The 16,663-nt window shown below is 52.6% G+C and overlaps 1 protein-coding gene across 1 annotated transcript in view; it reads right to left on the bottom strand.

The window, feature by feature from the left end:
• The window catches only part of LOC144738291 (uncharacterized), a 121,175-nt gene that overhangs the window by 65,712 nt on the left and 38,800 nt on the right, over positions 1 to 16,663 (bottom strand). The gene's annotated exons all lie outside the window — the stretch shown is intronic.

Below are 16,663 nucleotides of genomic sequence, written 5' to 3' on the forward strand. Positions count from 1 at the left end.
CTGTTTGAGCATGCGTATTAATAAAGCTTTCGATACGAGTATTAACGTGAATTTTCTTGCAGATTAATAAAGACCCGAATTGTTTTTAAAGATGACTGATCGTACGTTATTTCAACCATATACTTTTTTTAAAAAACACGGACGAGTAGACATACACACACACACGTGTGCTTATGAACACGACTGTCGAAACAGCGGTGTGCATTCACACACGAGCGTGCATGTGTCTCTACGAGTTTTAACGTTAATTTACTTGCAGAACAATAAAAACCTGACATGTTAAAGATGACTAATCGTCCCTTATTGAAGAAGGGAAATAATGAAATAATAAAAATAAAACAATTAAAAAAATGTATATATTTTTTTTATTATGTTTTATTATTTAATTAAAATAAAACATAAAAAATATAACAATTTTTTATTATGTTTTATTTTTATTAAATAATAAAAAAAACATTTAATTTAAAACAGAATAAAAGTACTTCATAAAATTATTGTATTATTTTTATTATTTTATTATTTCCCTTCTTCGTGACTTTACCGCAAGAACCAAGAAGGTTAATTTACTTGCAGAACAATAAAGACCTGACATGGTAAAGATGACTAATCGTCCCTTATTGCTACAATGTTCATAGCGAACACGTGTGGAGGCAGGTGAAGCATCTCCAGCACACAAGTTGACCCTCACCTGCCAGCATCGTGGCTGTCCGCTGATATAGCCCTGTGAGCCATTCGGATCTTGAAACGGGTGCAACTGCAACAAACAAAAAACATGAACAAGAAAACATCTTAAAGTGACTATGTGCAAACAGAAAATCCAAGAAAAAACTGCAAAATATTGCAGAAAAATCACCGTACACCAACCCTGTGCAAAAATCCCAGTGGGATGCAAATCAAACAACAACAACCACAAGACAACTGAGATTAAGGCCATCAGTCTGACTCTGTACTACAACAAACACACATGGCCAAACCAACAAACTTTTCGAAAAACACCAAAATAAAGCCATAAAAGCAATGCAACAGCGATCATAGGAACTGTGATCGAATTTTCACAATAAACGACCTAACAACTGTAGGGCTGTTACGGAGGGGCTGTATGTGTAGGGCTGTATGCATGGGATCACACGGGAAACAAGCACAGGGGGCGGGGCTCCGTGAGTGCTAACGGGGAGGTGCCCGCAACGACGTCCGCACCGGGCAGCCTGGGGGGTGGCCCGGAGTTGTGATCCTCTGAGGGGTATAAAGGGGGATGAGCCGGAGAGATCGGGGCTCAGTATTAGGATGGAGAAGGAAGACTGAAGACGTCTAGCTAGAGGCCCTGGACTCACCTGAGACGCCGCCCTTGTCAGGGCCGCGCAGGACCGAGCCAGTGGCGTGGTCCCGCGACCCAGAGTCAGTCTCTAGGACTCCGGGTACCGTAGGCCGGCTAACCAGTGTCGGCCCAGACAGCCTCCCCTAGCCCAGTAACTGGAGCACTACGAGGCAGATCAGGATAGCTAGCGAAGTATCCACAGCTATCCGGGTGAGGGGGCCGATACCCCCTCTAGTGCTGTCCTGTTCTGACCACTTACACGAATAAACATACGTGTGCCTCAACCTTGGTGTCAAGCGTCTTCAACGGTACTTCACAGGTAACAAGCTGAGATTAGGAGCACTCCCTTTAAGAGTGTGCTCCTAATCTCAGCTCGTTAACTCTTTAAAAGACACCTGGGAGCCAAAAAAATGTCTGATTGAGAGGGGGTCAAATACTTTTTCCCTCATTAAAATGCAAATCAAGTTATAACATTTTTGACTTGCGTTTTTCTGGATTTTTTTGTTGTTATTCTGTCTCTCACTGTTCAAATTAACCTACCAATAAAATTATAGACTGATCATTTCTTTGTCAGTGGGCAAACGTACAAAATCAGCAGGGGATCAAATACTTTTTTTCCCTCGCTGTATATTACGTAAAAAAGTGGGGAATTTAATCCATGAAATTTTCGAGTATAAAAAGCCAATCAGCATACTGTGCCGTTTTAAGCCAAAAAAGCCCAATTTTCACAGCTTTATTTGTTTAGCCTTATTATGCTATGTATTAGATTAAAAGTGGAAAATTTCACGATGAAATTTTCACGTCCCACAAAATGAAAATTGCCATACTAACCTATGCCATTTTGGCCAATATTGGCCACATGTTTACAGCTTCATTTGTCAACAAAAGTACAATCCCAGGGTGTGTCTAGCCTGAGAATCCTAAATATTACATAAAAAAGTGGGAAATTTCGAAATCCTTAATTTCGATCGGATCATCGGGGTTTATTAGTAATAAATCGGCATTTTGCGACCCCCACTGCCACTGTGAAGCATATTATTATGTTCCAGGGACTCTTGAGTCCATAATTGTCAATAAGTAACGGCAAAGCGGTTATAAGTGACTCACAGAAGCAGGTACTCTGCAAACCCACTGGCAATCAACAAAGATTCGTTAATGAAGCCATCCAGATATATAAACAGACACAATTTCAACCGAGAAGATGGGCACAACCCGAGCAATCATTGGAAGGACGTTATTAATCAGGTAAAGTCTTAACTTGCTGTGATGCTTCCATCCTACCTGCCGATGTTAGAAGTTATTTCTGACTCTCCTGAGTTACATTACTTTGTTAAATGTCTTTACATTAACAGGATAAATGTCTCACGGATATAGCCGCTGCTCCCTTCTCCTCGATGTGGCGGTGGCTCTCGTTGTTTAATAGGCTGAATGTCTCACTGGCACAGCCACCGTTGCGGTGGTTCTCTTGCGTTGACATGCTGGTCTCTCTCAATGCAGCGGCCAACACCGCAGCTTTTGTTGCCCATGCATTGTTCCTGGTTCTCTGACACTGACATGCCAATCTTCTCATTAACACAGCAACTTTTGCGGGAGCCGTCTCACATTGACATGCTAATCTCTAGCACTACAATGGCTTCTTCAGCACCGTAGTCGTTTGGTTACATTAACAGATTAACATGCTAATCTATAGCAATACAATGGCAGATGTATATCAGGCTCTCCGATCTTACATTTACATGCAAATTCCATCTCTAGCCCCGGCCACTTACCCTTAGGTTGCACCCTTATGAAACCTATTTATCCTGCCTCAGCAGTTCACCTGCTCTATTTTTTTCACCTGAAGACAATTGCTCGTGTTGCGATCGAAGCGTCGTGACTTCGCTGAAAGACCCAAAGAGTTATCTCCTTCAGTTACGAAAGCTTTAAGTCAAAATGTAATTCATAATAAAGTTTTTGGGTTAGATCGCGTTATTTAAAAATGTGTCGTAACCCTCCTCTACCCGACACGACCAAGCAGTAAAAAAGTGTCACGTTTACAAAAGACAAATAGTTCACTACTTTAGCCCACTGGTGTGTTGAAGGGTGAATCAACATTATTTACAATTTTGAGTACGACGTTTCGCTGGAAATTATATCCAGCATCATCGGGCAATTAGCCAGAATGGTGAAGCCCTCCACTTGCTCCCGGTCTTAAATAGAGCAGGAGGGTGATGTCATCATTTAACTCAATCTGGTGCAGTGATTTGAGGCGGAGAGGGGGGGGGGGGTATTGTAATTATAATAGACTAGCGGTAAGTACCCGGCGTTGCTCGGGCGAAAAAGGCAGACACACACATGGACTTACACACAGACATTGACCCACACACATAGAAACACATCGACTTAGACACACACACATATATGGTTACCCCAAGATGGATCGTTAGCAGGCCAGCCTAAATGTTTCTAACCGGCGAAGATGTTCCATTAGGGGGGTGCACGTTTCGCAAGCATAGAGAAGGGAGGGAATTACCGTGGCCGAGAAGACCTGGAGCTTCATGCGGAGCGAGAGAGCAGGTAGCTTCCACACAGTGTAACGCAGCCGATGAAAAGATAATGGTACTCGACTGATTTGGACTGAAACCTCTGCTGTTAAACTGGAGCAGGTCATGAGCACACTGGCCAGGTATGGGAATCTCGGCAATCTCTCCACAACTGCCGCATCACCAATTGTGAGTTGTGGGGGTGGATTGTTCGATGGTACAAAATACTCAGGCAGGTGCTTAGTTTTGGTGGGGCTGATGGTAAGGCCCCACCTCTTAGTGTCAAGCTCCAGGTTGAGCAGCAGTGAGCAGCAATCAGCAAATCATCGGCATACACAATATGGTTGAGCAATAGGGAGGCATCCCTTGACCGCACCCGGGCATCGATCAGCCTCCCATTGTATCTGTACCATATGGTAATTCCTCGGGTACAGCCATTGAAGGCTTCACGAACTACGTGCTCAAAAGATATGTTAAATAATGTGGAGCCAGAGGACATCCCTATCACACCCCAAGGTGTAGATGGAATGGCTCTGACTGACGGCCACGTAGTTTGACGCGGGGCCGCTCACCATCATGAAGGTCCTTAAGGATCGTGAGCAAAGTTTGAGGGACTCCGAAAGCATGAAAAACAACCCAGAGGCCAGGCCTACTGATGGTATCATGGGCCTTGAGCAGGTCAATAAAGCACATACATTCACTCACACGCACACATGGACCTACAGACACGCAAAGAATTGGACTTACACTGACTGACATGGAGCCATGCACACAAAGCGACTAACACAGACGCCCATGGACTGACACACACAGACATATCGACTCACACACACACACACAAACACATAGACTTACACACACACACACATATGGACTCACACACGCATAGACATGCACTTTAGATACACACACATGGAGTTCCACACACATATATCGACGTACACACATACAGCGACTCACACACACACATCAACTCACACACAGACATACGTGGACTCACACACACATTGACGTAAACACACATACATATCGACTAAGACACACACACATGGACTTGCACACATATGTAATAAAAGACTTGACCACGATCTCTGGCTCAGTGTCCTTTATTTGGTCCGTACTGCATTCCCACACGGCTGTCTCTCTTATTCTCTCAGTGCTGGTTCCGATGTCACTCCAGTCACCATCAGCAACCCCGCTGCTGTTCTTTGTCGCTCTTGCAGCCCCCACAGCAGCTCCGCTGCTGTTACTCACTCTCAGCCCCCTTGGCTGTAATCGCTGCTGCTCACTCCGCAGCGCTGACAGCCTCGTGCTGTCTCTCTCTCTCTTCGTCGCTCCTGCGACTCTCTGCAGCCACACCGCTGCCTCTAACACACAGCCTTCCTGGCTGTACTCTCCTCTCTCTTCGTCGCTCCTGCGACTCTCTGCAGCCACACCGCTGCCTCTAACACACAGCCTTCCTGGCTGTACTCTGGGGTCGGCTCCCGCTCGCCGGCGGTGCCCCCCTCCTCTCGTTCGCCCTCGTGGCCTCACCCTTTTCCATTCACAACCCGACTGCCTTCTCTTTCCGGTTTACCCACTTAAGGACCCCAACCTTTCACCCACGTCACCTGGCTCCGCCTCCTTGTGACGTCACATCCGGAAGGTCGCTTTCGCCCGCATTACACCACCCTCCCCCATAGAAAAAACCCAGCCGACCTCGGCTGAACAATACCAAAGCGTAATGCGGTGAACCGACCTTCCCCCTTAAAGGACACTAAGCATGTAATATAACAACAAGAACAACAACAGCACAAAGCACAACAACGCACATCCGCATGTCGTACACGACAGCCACCCGGCCCCAGGGTAGTGGAGATGATGTAATTCCGGGCCGCTTAAGAAAACCCCAATAATTACCCAAATAACCGCGATGGACGCCCCAGTATTTACATTTTAACAACAATATTATTTACACGTGAAAACAACAACAACAACAAAATTTCTGCTCTTACCCACCAGCAGTCCTCCCTTGAGGACCAGCACCGACCTCAGACGTACACAGCATGTACCCACAGTCACTCTCAACAAACCAACAACCCCTAATCGCACACCCTCGCGTGGAGAGAGCCACGCTCCCCAGCGGTAACGTTTAATTTGCCGTAACCCTCACCGTGGTCGTCAACCCACGGCAACATCCATTTACCATACTCTCAGCTAGTGCCATTTCGGGGATGAGCAGCACTCGGCCATGCTCCTCCCTTACTATCCCATCAGCGATGGACACACACCAGCCTTGCCAAAAATAATGACGTTGCAACGTCAACAAAGTCTTCTGCACACCTAAATGCAATAGTGTGTCACAATGGAGAGTTCTCATCAACTCGAATCGCAAGGACGTTGGTAGCACCACACGCCAGCTTTCCTGGAACCCTTCTCGCCACATAAGCAGACCATCTCGGAGAGCGGTTCGCGGCCCCACAGCCGTACTCGGACTCCCATTGTCCCTCATAGACCGCTTCCGCATGGACAACAACAACTCATCCATCATTTGTTCCCGAATCCAGACAGACCGCGGCAGATTCAAAACCCCGTCAGTCGGTCCCGGTTCCATCGGAGTATCCGACTTCTCGACGGCCAACGTAAGCGGCTGAGGGGGGTTTAGAATCGGCGAACACCTATGCGTCCCCGACGCACATTTACAAGGGGCGCGCCCTGGTAATCTGGAAAGTGCGTCAGCGTTCGCATGGCGCACTCCCTTCCGATGTTGAATTTGGAAGGAAAATGCCTGTAGCGTGTCCAACCAACGTGCCCACTGTCCCGATGGCTGGTCCATTTTAAGTGCATATTGCAAGGCCACATGATCCGTACGCACAATAAAAGAACGACCGTAAAGGTACGGTCGAAATTGCCGTAGGAAAAACCAACCGCCAAAAGTTCTCTACGAGTGACACAGTAGCGTGTTTCCGCAGGCGACAAGACTCGGCTACCATACGCCACGACGCGCTCTACGCCCCCTTTAGACTGTGATAATACCGCCCCATTACCTGTGTCACTCGCGTCCGTATCAAGAATGAAAGGGCGATCAAAATCGGGATAATCCAATGTCGGAGCCGTAGCCAATAGATCACGCAGACTCCGAAAGGCCGCCTCTTCCGGCTGTCCCCAAACAAATTTCCGTCCTTTACCCGTAAGGAGATGCAAGGGCCTCGCAATCGTCGCAAAACCTGGCACAAATCTTCGGTAATACGAGGCAAATCCCAAAAACCGCCGAACATCCCCCACGGTGGCCGGAGTCGGCCAATCCTGGACGCACGCCGTCTTTTCCGGATCCGTGGACACCCCCTCAGCACTCACAATGTGCCCCAGATAACGGACGGACCGTTGCAGTAGGTGGCATTTCTTTGGTTTAAATTTTAAATTCGCAGAGCGCATCCTCGTGAACACTGTCTCCAGCCGTGTTAAATGTTCCTCAATTGTGCGGCTGAAGACAATGATATCGTCCAAATATATAAGACACGTCTGCCACTGCAACCCCGTCAAACGAGCTCCATCAATCTTTGAAATGCGCTTCATAGCCAAGGGAAGATCAATCCCTCGGCAAGGCCAGATATCAACGACCCCCCCCACGGGGTAATGTTCTCTTATAGAGATGTAGTGGTGGTATTGACGTGCGCCGACTGTGACAGTGATGGATCACGGGACGGTGCGGGGTGCGGGGTTGGGCACGCGTTGTGGGCGTGGTGTGGACGCGCGCGCCGGGAGTGACAGATGACGGGGCGGCGCGGCGTGGGTGGTGAGGCACGATGAGATGTGGGAAAACAGGATCGTAGCCAGCGCCCAGCGATTGGTCGAATAATTGGGTGCTCGCAGCGACGTCCGCAGGTGGGGTATAAAGGGGGACGCGCGAGAGCACTCGGGGAGAGTTACCCAGTTGAAGACCCGAAGACGGAGCTGAAGACCTAGTGCCCCGAGACCCCTAGTCCCGCCGTCCTTGTGGGGACCGGGGCCCTGTGTGGCTCAGAGGCGAGGCTGTGGGACCCGGGGTCCGACGCCCCCGTGGGTCGGGCTGGGGACCCACAGTCGAGACGGATACCCCGGGCAGGGAGTGTCCCGAGTAGCTCAGTGGCGTTAGTCGCCGAGTAGCTAAGTGGATGTTGGTCATCCGAGTAGCTCAGTGGCGTTAGTCGCCGAGTAGCTAAGTGGGTGTTTGTCACCCGAGATACTAAGTGGGTGTTTGTCACCCGAGATACAAAGTAGGTGTTAGTCACCTGTGAACGAGTTTGATAAAATAAAGAGTGTGTTACCCGTGAAGTCGTCTCCCGCCGAGTTACTACATTACAACTGGCGTCAGAAGTGAACCTGTCTTCAAGAAGAATGGACACTAGGAAGACTACCCGTACCCACGAGCGAGGTCGGGAAGACGACGGCGTACCGGGGACACCAACCTCGGGAGGAGAGGACGGGAAGTTGCCGCCGATGCAGCCCTTCGCGGTGATGGCCGACGCTCCGCTTGCCTCCGACACCAGCCTCCAAGATGCACACTCCCGGTTGGCGGAGTTGCTGCTCGCCGCCGCTGCAATCTTGGCGGAGATCTCCGTTCCAGTGGGCGAGAAAACGGCTGCGGGGTTGGAGGAAGGAGCGAGGCTGGCGGGATCCCGCGAAAAGGCGCTTCGCGCCAAAAGTCTGGAAGTTCCCGCCGTTTTTGAGGGGCCGCCATCGATTGGCGGGAAACACGGACACCACGTGACCGGAGACCTCCGCTCAGCGCAGCCCACATCATCAGCGCGCACCGGAGCTCTCCATTTTGCGCCTGACAACCGAGCCGACATTTTACACAACTACAGCGGAGCGCGGGAAAATCTCTCCGACGTCGACGACGATCGGGTCCTCCAGCAAAGATTGCCCGCGCTGTCGGCGTTCAAGGCGGATGGGGGCGACTGGGGAGCCTTCCAACGAAGGTTCCTCGCTCATCAGGAGATGTCGGGGTGGTCCGACAACACTGCCCTGCGTGCGTTGCCAGCGATGCTTGACGACGACGCGCTTGCAGCCTTCACATCTGCTGCAAGGTCGTCCCGCTCTACGCTCCAGGCCGCACTACACCTGATGGCGAAGGTGTTCGGGCCGCCCTCCACGTGTCGCCACCAGTTCTACGATCGGCGGAAGGTGGCTGGAGAAACGACGCTCGCCTATCGCACGGCACTACTCGCCTTGGCGGACGCAGCTTTTCCCCGCATGGATAAGGAGGGGAAGGACGCCATGGTGACGGAGCAGCTGCTGGCGTTGGCCCACGAGTTGGGGGTCCCCATCAATGTGGCGGACGAGATGGATATCTGCTCCCTGGCGATCGCCACGAGCATTCACGCGTACGAGGTCCTCAAACGCAGGCCGGGGGTCGTCTGCAATTTGGCGGGGAACGCGGTACTGGCAGCCACGATCGCCGAACCTCAGCCAGCTGCGGATCAGGAGCAAGCCTTCGCTGCATCGCGTCCGGGGGAGTGGAGAACGGGAGGTCGTTCGCCCACACGTTCACCCCGCAAGCTGGAGCAACCGAAACCAACGACGTCCGTCGTCTGCTACAACTGCGGCCTTCGGGGTCACGTCGCAGCCGGGTGCCGGGCCCCGCGTCAGCGCGCCACAGGACCACGTCGGGACGACGACCAGGCCCACAAGTCATCCCAACAAAACCCGGCAAGTCGCGGCACCTCACACGTTCGGTCCACAAACACGGCACATTCGGGTCGCCGCTTGGCGGTGGGGGGTTCGCGGCTGGGTGCCGGGGGTTCATTTCGGCGAGGGGGGTCCGTACGCGGCCCGCAAGCAGTCGAGTGGTCCGAATTGGCCCACAGGATCGTGGCTGCGTCGGCCGGGTCGTCCGTGGTAACGGGCTTCATTGACGGGGTTGAGGTCCGGGTGCTTGTTGACACGGGTGCGTCGGCCACCATCATCTCGGACCTTATTTATAACATTCTTCCCGCCCAAAGTAGACCCCTTCTGCCAGTAGACGTGCCATTTAATGCGGCGAATGGGGGATCCCTGGGGATCATCGGCCAGATTCGGGCGACTATTTGCATTGGTGACATCAAATTGGCGGGCCCTATTTTTGTATCATCATCGCTGGCCGTTCCCTGTTTGCTAGGTACGGACTTTTTGTCCAAAATGCCCATCAAAATTCTCATAGATCAGGCCTGCATTGAGCTTCCGTCAGGTCGGCGGCTTGCGTTCTTGACGAGCCCTACCAAAATACGCACGGTTTGTGCGACGGTGCAGGCGCTGGCAACTCAGACTGTAAGGGTGCCCCCGGGATCGAAAATGTTGGTACCCCGTCGGTTGAGGAAGCCACTCGAGGTGGGCGGGGTGGCACAGGGGGTGCCGTTGGGGCCGTCTAACAGGGCCAGAAGGGGCCTCGACTTAGCGGTTGCTCAAACCATGGTGAGAGGGGACAGTGAGCCGTTCGTAAGGGTCCTGAATACGGGGTCGCGGCCGGCCGAAATTGCGCAGGGAACGGTGCTGGCTCACGCCGCGCCGCTACCCGTTGAGGAACGGCTCGTGTCTCAAGCGGATTTCACTGTCGAGTCGCATCCTCCAAGTGATGAGGGGACAGAGTGGTTGGACTCGTTGTGTGCCGGTTCTGCTAACTTGTCCAAAGTGCAATTGGGAGTCGACGCTCCCACGGTGAGGGATTCGCTGTTGTCATTGCCCCTCATTGAGTGGGGCCGTCTCCAAATGTCCGACAGCTCCCAACTTACGCTACGTCGAAAAGTTGGCGCTCCCGAGGTAGGGGATGCGCGGGTCGGTTCCTGGGTGTGCAGACAGGGCCTTTTGATGAAGTGGGACAACATGTCCCGGGGTCACGTGCTCGTTGTGCCTGTTGCTATGCGGGGTAAGGTCGTTCTGGCAGCTCATGAACGGCTCATGCATCTGGGTTTTCACAAAACGCTCGCCCTAATCCAGCGAGACTATTATTGGCCGGGGATGGGTAACGACGTGGCGAACATTCTTAAGGGATGCGTAGGGTGCGCCGAAAGAAAACCGCCACCATTGGCAGCTAATCCACCGCTGCAATCCATTCAAGTTTCGCGCACAAACGAATTGGTTGCGTTGGACATCGTGGGGCCCTTTCCTGCTACACCGAGGGGAAATAGGTTCCTGCTGGTTAGCGTAGAATACTTCACCCGATGGCCCATGGCATGGCCACTCGCCAACCAGTCGGCTGCAGCGGTGGCGGACGCCTTCGTCCAGGGTTATGTTTTGGACAAGGGCGCCCCCGAACGCTTGCTGGCGGATCAAGGAAATAATGTTTCGAGCGGTTTGTTGCGCGAGGTGTGCGACCTGTTGGGTACAATGAAAGTGCGTACTTCCCCCTACCACCCGCAGACTGACGGGATGGTTGAGCGTCTGAACAGGACGATTACGTCTATGTTGTGCCAACAGGTCTGCGACGATCAGGTTGATTGGGACTTACAGGTGCCGGGGGTACTCGCGGCCTATCGAATGGCCCCTCATGCGGCGACGGGGTTTTCCCCATTTTTTCTTATGTATGGGCGGGAGGCCGATCCGGCCATGGACGTCCAACTGGGGATTTCCCAGCCACGTGCAAAATCTAAATTGGCAGACCACATCAAATTTAATATCGCCAAATTGACTGAAGCACGGGAGGCGGCGAGGTTGAATTCGCGGTCGCGGCAAATTGCGAACGAGAGATTGCATGAGCGGAGGGTGCATACGCATGATTGGAAACCAGGCGATAAGGCCTGGCTGCATTGTCCACATGCACCGTTGGCTACGTCCCCCAAGTTGTTGAGACCTTGGAGGGGACCGGTAGAAATTGTGCGGGTTGCACGACCCCAGAGTATACAGATTAAATGGGAAAAACGCCGTTGGTACGTGCACCCCTCCGGACTGAAGCCCTATACGGCACCGTGTGACCCCGTTCTGTGCCGTAACGACCGGGCGTGTGATGTGACCGTCGACTCGGGGAGGGAGGTGTCGCAGGCTGCTCCTCACGTGTTTCCACCTGACCCACCCCCAGGTGCCTCAGGGTTGACGGCTGCTGACCGTCGGGAGCCTGAACCCCGCGCCACGCACGGGTCCTCGGTGCCTGGCCGACGTCTTTCTGAACCGCCGGCACCACCGGACGTTCAACCGCGTCTGGTGCCGTACGACGGACCGGCAAGGCGGACTCGGGCTAGGGCACAACAATTTTCATGAAGACGTTTTTTCTCAACACCGAGCTCGCCCGGTGTTCCCCTCTGCCGGGGTAATGTCCCGTTGTAGGGACGCTCGGAAAGGATGGGACACTGCACGAGTCGATTTGCATACACATTGCTATTGTCACTCGCCGGTTTGTATATATTGTTCTATTGTCGCGGTGGCATTGGTTGATGGTTGCGGATGGTAGTGTTCGCGTCATGTTGTGTTGTTACGTTAGTTGTTGTTCTTGTTGTTGTGTTGTGTTACGGGGCACACAGGGCGGTTTGTATATTTTTATAGCAGCCGGGTCGGCTGCGAGCTATGTGGTAGGGGGTGATGTAGTGGTGGTATTGACGTGCGCCGACTGTGACAGTGATGGATCACGGGACGGTGCGGGGTGCGGGGTTGGGCACGCGTTGTGGGCGTGGTGTGGACGCGCGCGCCGGGAGTGACAGATGACGGGGCGGCGCGGCGTGGGTGGTGAGGCACGATGAGATGTGGGAAAACAGGATCGTAGCCAGCGCCCAGCGATTGGTCGAATAAGTGGGTGCTCGCAGCGACGTCCGCAGGTGGGGTATAAAGGGGGACGCGCGAGAGCACTCGGGGAGAGTTACCCAGTTGAAGACCCGAAGACGGAGCTGAAGACCTAGTGCCCCGAGACCCCTAGTCCCGCCGTCCTTGTGGGGACCGGGGCCCTGTGTGGCTCGGAGGCGAGGCTGTGGGACCCGGGGTCCGACGCCCCCGTGAGTCGGGCTGGGGACCCACAGTCGAGACGGATACCCCGGGCAGGGAGTGTCCCGAGTAGCTCAGTGGCGTTAGTCGCCGAGTAGCTAAGTGGATGTTGGTCATCCGAGTAGCTCAGTGGCGTTAGTCGCCGAGTAGCTAAGTGGGTGTTTGTCACCCGAGATACTAAGTGGGTGTTTGTCACCCGAGATACAAAGTAGGTGTTAGTCACCTGTGAACGAGTTTGATAAAATAAAGAGTGTGTTACCCGTGAAGTCGTCTCCCGCCGAGTTACTACACTACAGAGACAATAACGCCCTAACCCAAAACCCGTGAGCCCCCGGCACACCAGGTTCAGTCTGCCACCGCACAACTGAACCATGACTCCCCGAGCCATATGAGCACCAGGCCCATTAGTTTAAGACATACCACGGAGGTTCCGCCTCCGGGCTGTCAGGTCAGCCATCAGCCATAGGCCGACGTGACCACCACTCGTGCATCACCCAATCAACAATGGCAGGCATAACAGATGGAATATTTGCCCCACCGAGGTTTTTCCCGCGCGCTCAAAATGGCGGCCCCCTTCGCCCAGCGCGTTCGCGCAATATCTCGCGCGCACTCAAAATGGCGGCCCTTTCCGCAAAGCGCATCGACGCCATACCCCGCGTGTGCGCAAAATGGCGGCCCAACGTGCGAACACGTGGCCAGTTTTCTCCATTCGTGCACCCCAGCTTCCCTTTGCTGGGGGTCACAAATTGCTTCCCCCGTCTTATTGTAACAATCCCAACAACGATAGACGCACAGCCCCAGCTTGCTGCGCGCAGCAGTCATATCGGGGAATTTTTAACCAATATTTTACCAACCACATTGGTTACACAACCCAACTCGCAAAGCAACTCGTGGCTGCATGCGACCAACCGAATACGCGACGCAACTTGGCGCCAATTTACGGTCCCATTAGCATTAACCTTTGAGACACCCACAACGGCGTCATCACGCACCCTCAAAGCGCGCTCTCTCTCTCACAAAGCGCCGTTACCCATAATATACACAAAATCGCATGTACATAACATCCATACGACCAAATAATAGGGTCCCCCTCGAATTTGTTACCAATTTCCAAACAGGTACGCACAATTAATAACATCCCAACCCCAATAGTCAATCAATGCATCGCACCCCATAACCGTACAGAACGGTGTAACAGCACATACAGTCAGCATATCGCGATCACACGCGCACATTTAAGCACAATAGCAAACCGATCTGCAGGTAACCAACACACCATTAATCCAGTCGTAACATTGCAGCAACAACACAAATATTCTCTCTCTTGCAACAACCACATCGCACATAGCACCTCGCAGCACAATACACCAAAAAATATATATATATTTTCCAATTAAGCCCATCGCACAAGGTAACCCACGAGATGATACAGCGCAAGATACCCGACGCTCCCGAGTTAATAATTAACTTCGCCATCAATATAACAACTCCACACCGCAGCGCACACACACAATTTAACACTCAGCAAGCACAGCATACTCTCCGTCCATTCTCAACACACGTACACACTTTAATTGACACCGAGCAACAAGCAGATAGCGCGTTCATCGTTATTACACACACATACCCACAGTCCGAACCGCGCTCCGCACAATCGAGTCATGAGAGAAAACAAAATCGCCCCCCCCCGGCCCTCGAAAGATGGGTGAGGTGTGTGTAAAGGCCGGGTGCGTATCGTTACGACCCGCCCGGGGCTGCAGCAAGAAGAGGACGGCAGGGCGGCAACTTGAGTCGTCTCGCAGAACTCGTTCGGCGACTTGACTGCTCCGTTGTCACGCACCCGAGCCAGGACGGGAGAGCTCCCGCCCCAGCAGCTGTAGCGTCGTCGTCCTCTCCGCGCAGCTCCCCCTCGCAAAACAGCAGCTCACAGCAGGCTGCTCTCCCCGCGGCACCTCCAGATGGCAGCGCAAGGCTGCCTCTCCGCCGCGATGTTGAAGATGGCGGCGTCTCCCCGCCGCGGTGAAGACAAGATGGCGGCTTCCCGCCGTTTCTCCCCTGCCACGCCCAAGATGGCGTCTTCGTGCCGCGTGGCAGATGGCGCTGGCAGCGCAGGCAAGGCGTCGGCCTGCAGACCACCATCGGCTCTCCCCACTGCCGTCGTCGGCGTGGTGAGCTCACACGGTTTCGCCAGCACGATTTTCCAGGTCTCCAGCTGCGCCATCTGTCTCAATCGTAAGTCGGATGATGTAGCAGATGATGGCACAGGAATATTCTTTTTTCCGAGCCGTCTTGACAAGCCGTTTCACTTCTGACACCAGTGTAATAAAAGACTTGACCACGATCTCTGGCTCAGTGTCCTTTATTTGGTCCGTACTGCATTCCCACACGGCTGTCTCTCTTATTCTCTCAGTGCTGGTTCCGATGTCACTCCAGTCACCATCAGCAGCCCCGCTGCTGTTCTTTGTCGCTCTTGCAGCCCCCACAGCAGCTCCGCTGCTGTTACTCACTCTCAGCCCCCTTGGCTGTAATCGCTGCTGCTCACTCCACAGCGCTGACAGCCTCGTGCTGTCTCTCTCTCTCTTCGTCGCTCCTGCGACTCTCTGCAGCCACACCGCTGCCTCTAACACACAGCCTTCCTGGCTGTACTCTCCTCTCTCTTCGTCGCTCCTGCGACTCTCTGCAGCCACACCGCTGCCTCTAACACACAGCCTTCCTGGCTGTACTCTGGGGTCGGCTCCCGCTCGCCGGCGGTGCCCCCCTCCTCTCGTTCGCCCTCGTGGCCTCACCCTTTTCCATTCACAACCCGACTGCCTTCTCTTTCCGGTTTACCCACTTAAGGACCCCAACCTTTCACCCACGTCACCTGGCTCCGCCTCCTTGTGACGTCACATCCGGAAGGTCGCTTTCGCCCGCATTACACATACATAGACTGACACACACATTGCCCTCCATACACATAGACATATGGACTGTGACACACAGACATCTACTTTTAGATACACACACATGGATTAACACGCACACATCGACTGACACACATAGACACACACACGCACATCGACTTACAGACTCCGATGGAGCCATGCACACACATCGACTCACACACACGCATTCACTTAGACACACACACATCGAGTGAACACACACGTATGGACTTACATACACGTGGACTTACACACAGCGACTGATACGCACACAAATGGACTGACACACAAACACTTGTACGTGTACACACACATGGGGCGTCGTCCGTTTGAGAAAGACACACACACATGGACTTACACACAGACATGGAGCCACACATATAGAAACCCATAAACTCACATGCACAGAAACATTATCATTGTAATATTTGTAAACGTATTTGTTTAATAATAGTAAACAATAAACCTTAAATTCTTAGCGAAAGATGCAATAAAATTGTACTTTACATTGGCGTGGTGATGCCTCATCCCGTGCAGAGCCCGCGGCCTCGCCTAGATTGGCAAGCCGGAGGAGGTGACACATTGCCAGGCTGCGGGCTGGGCCGCTACCCCCCCCCCCCCCCCCCCCCCGAGGCAGAATAATACAGTACTATGTAAGCGCTTTTATAATATTAAATTAATATCTAAGGACTTTATAGCAGTGACTGCACGCATTGGGGTTGGGGGGGAAGAGGACATCACACTGTGAAGAGAAATCGGCAGCGTGATGTGTATATTTATTCCATGTTAAACGCGTAAAATAAAATGTCCCCCGTAAGCTGGAGCGACGTCTTCACGTGCTGGTCGTGACACTCTCATAGGCGTGACACCACTTTTGCACACATCCTGGAGAAGAAAAAATTAACCCGTAAAAACAAAGTTTTTCACTATAAATCCTTTATATGCGTGGCGGCTAGAGTCATCTCGTCCTCTGGCTTGAGATGGCTGCCACCTATGGG

Source organism: Lampetra planeri, chromosome 81, assembly GCF_965212315.1.
Source record: "Lampetra planeri chromosome 81, kcLamPlan1.2.h2, whole genome shotgun sequence".
In the NCBI taxonomy this organism is placed as follows: domain Eukaryota; kingdom Metazoa; phylum Chordata; class Hyperoartia; order Petromyzontiformes; family Petromyzontidae; genus Lampetra; species Lampetra planeri.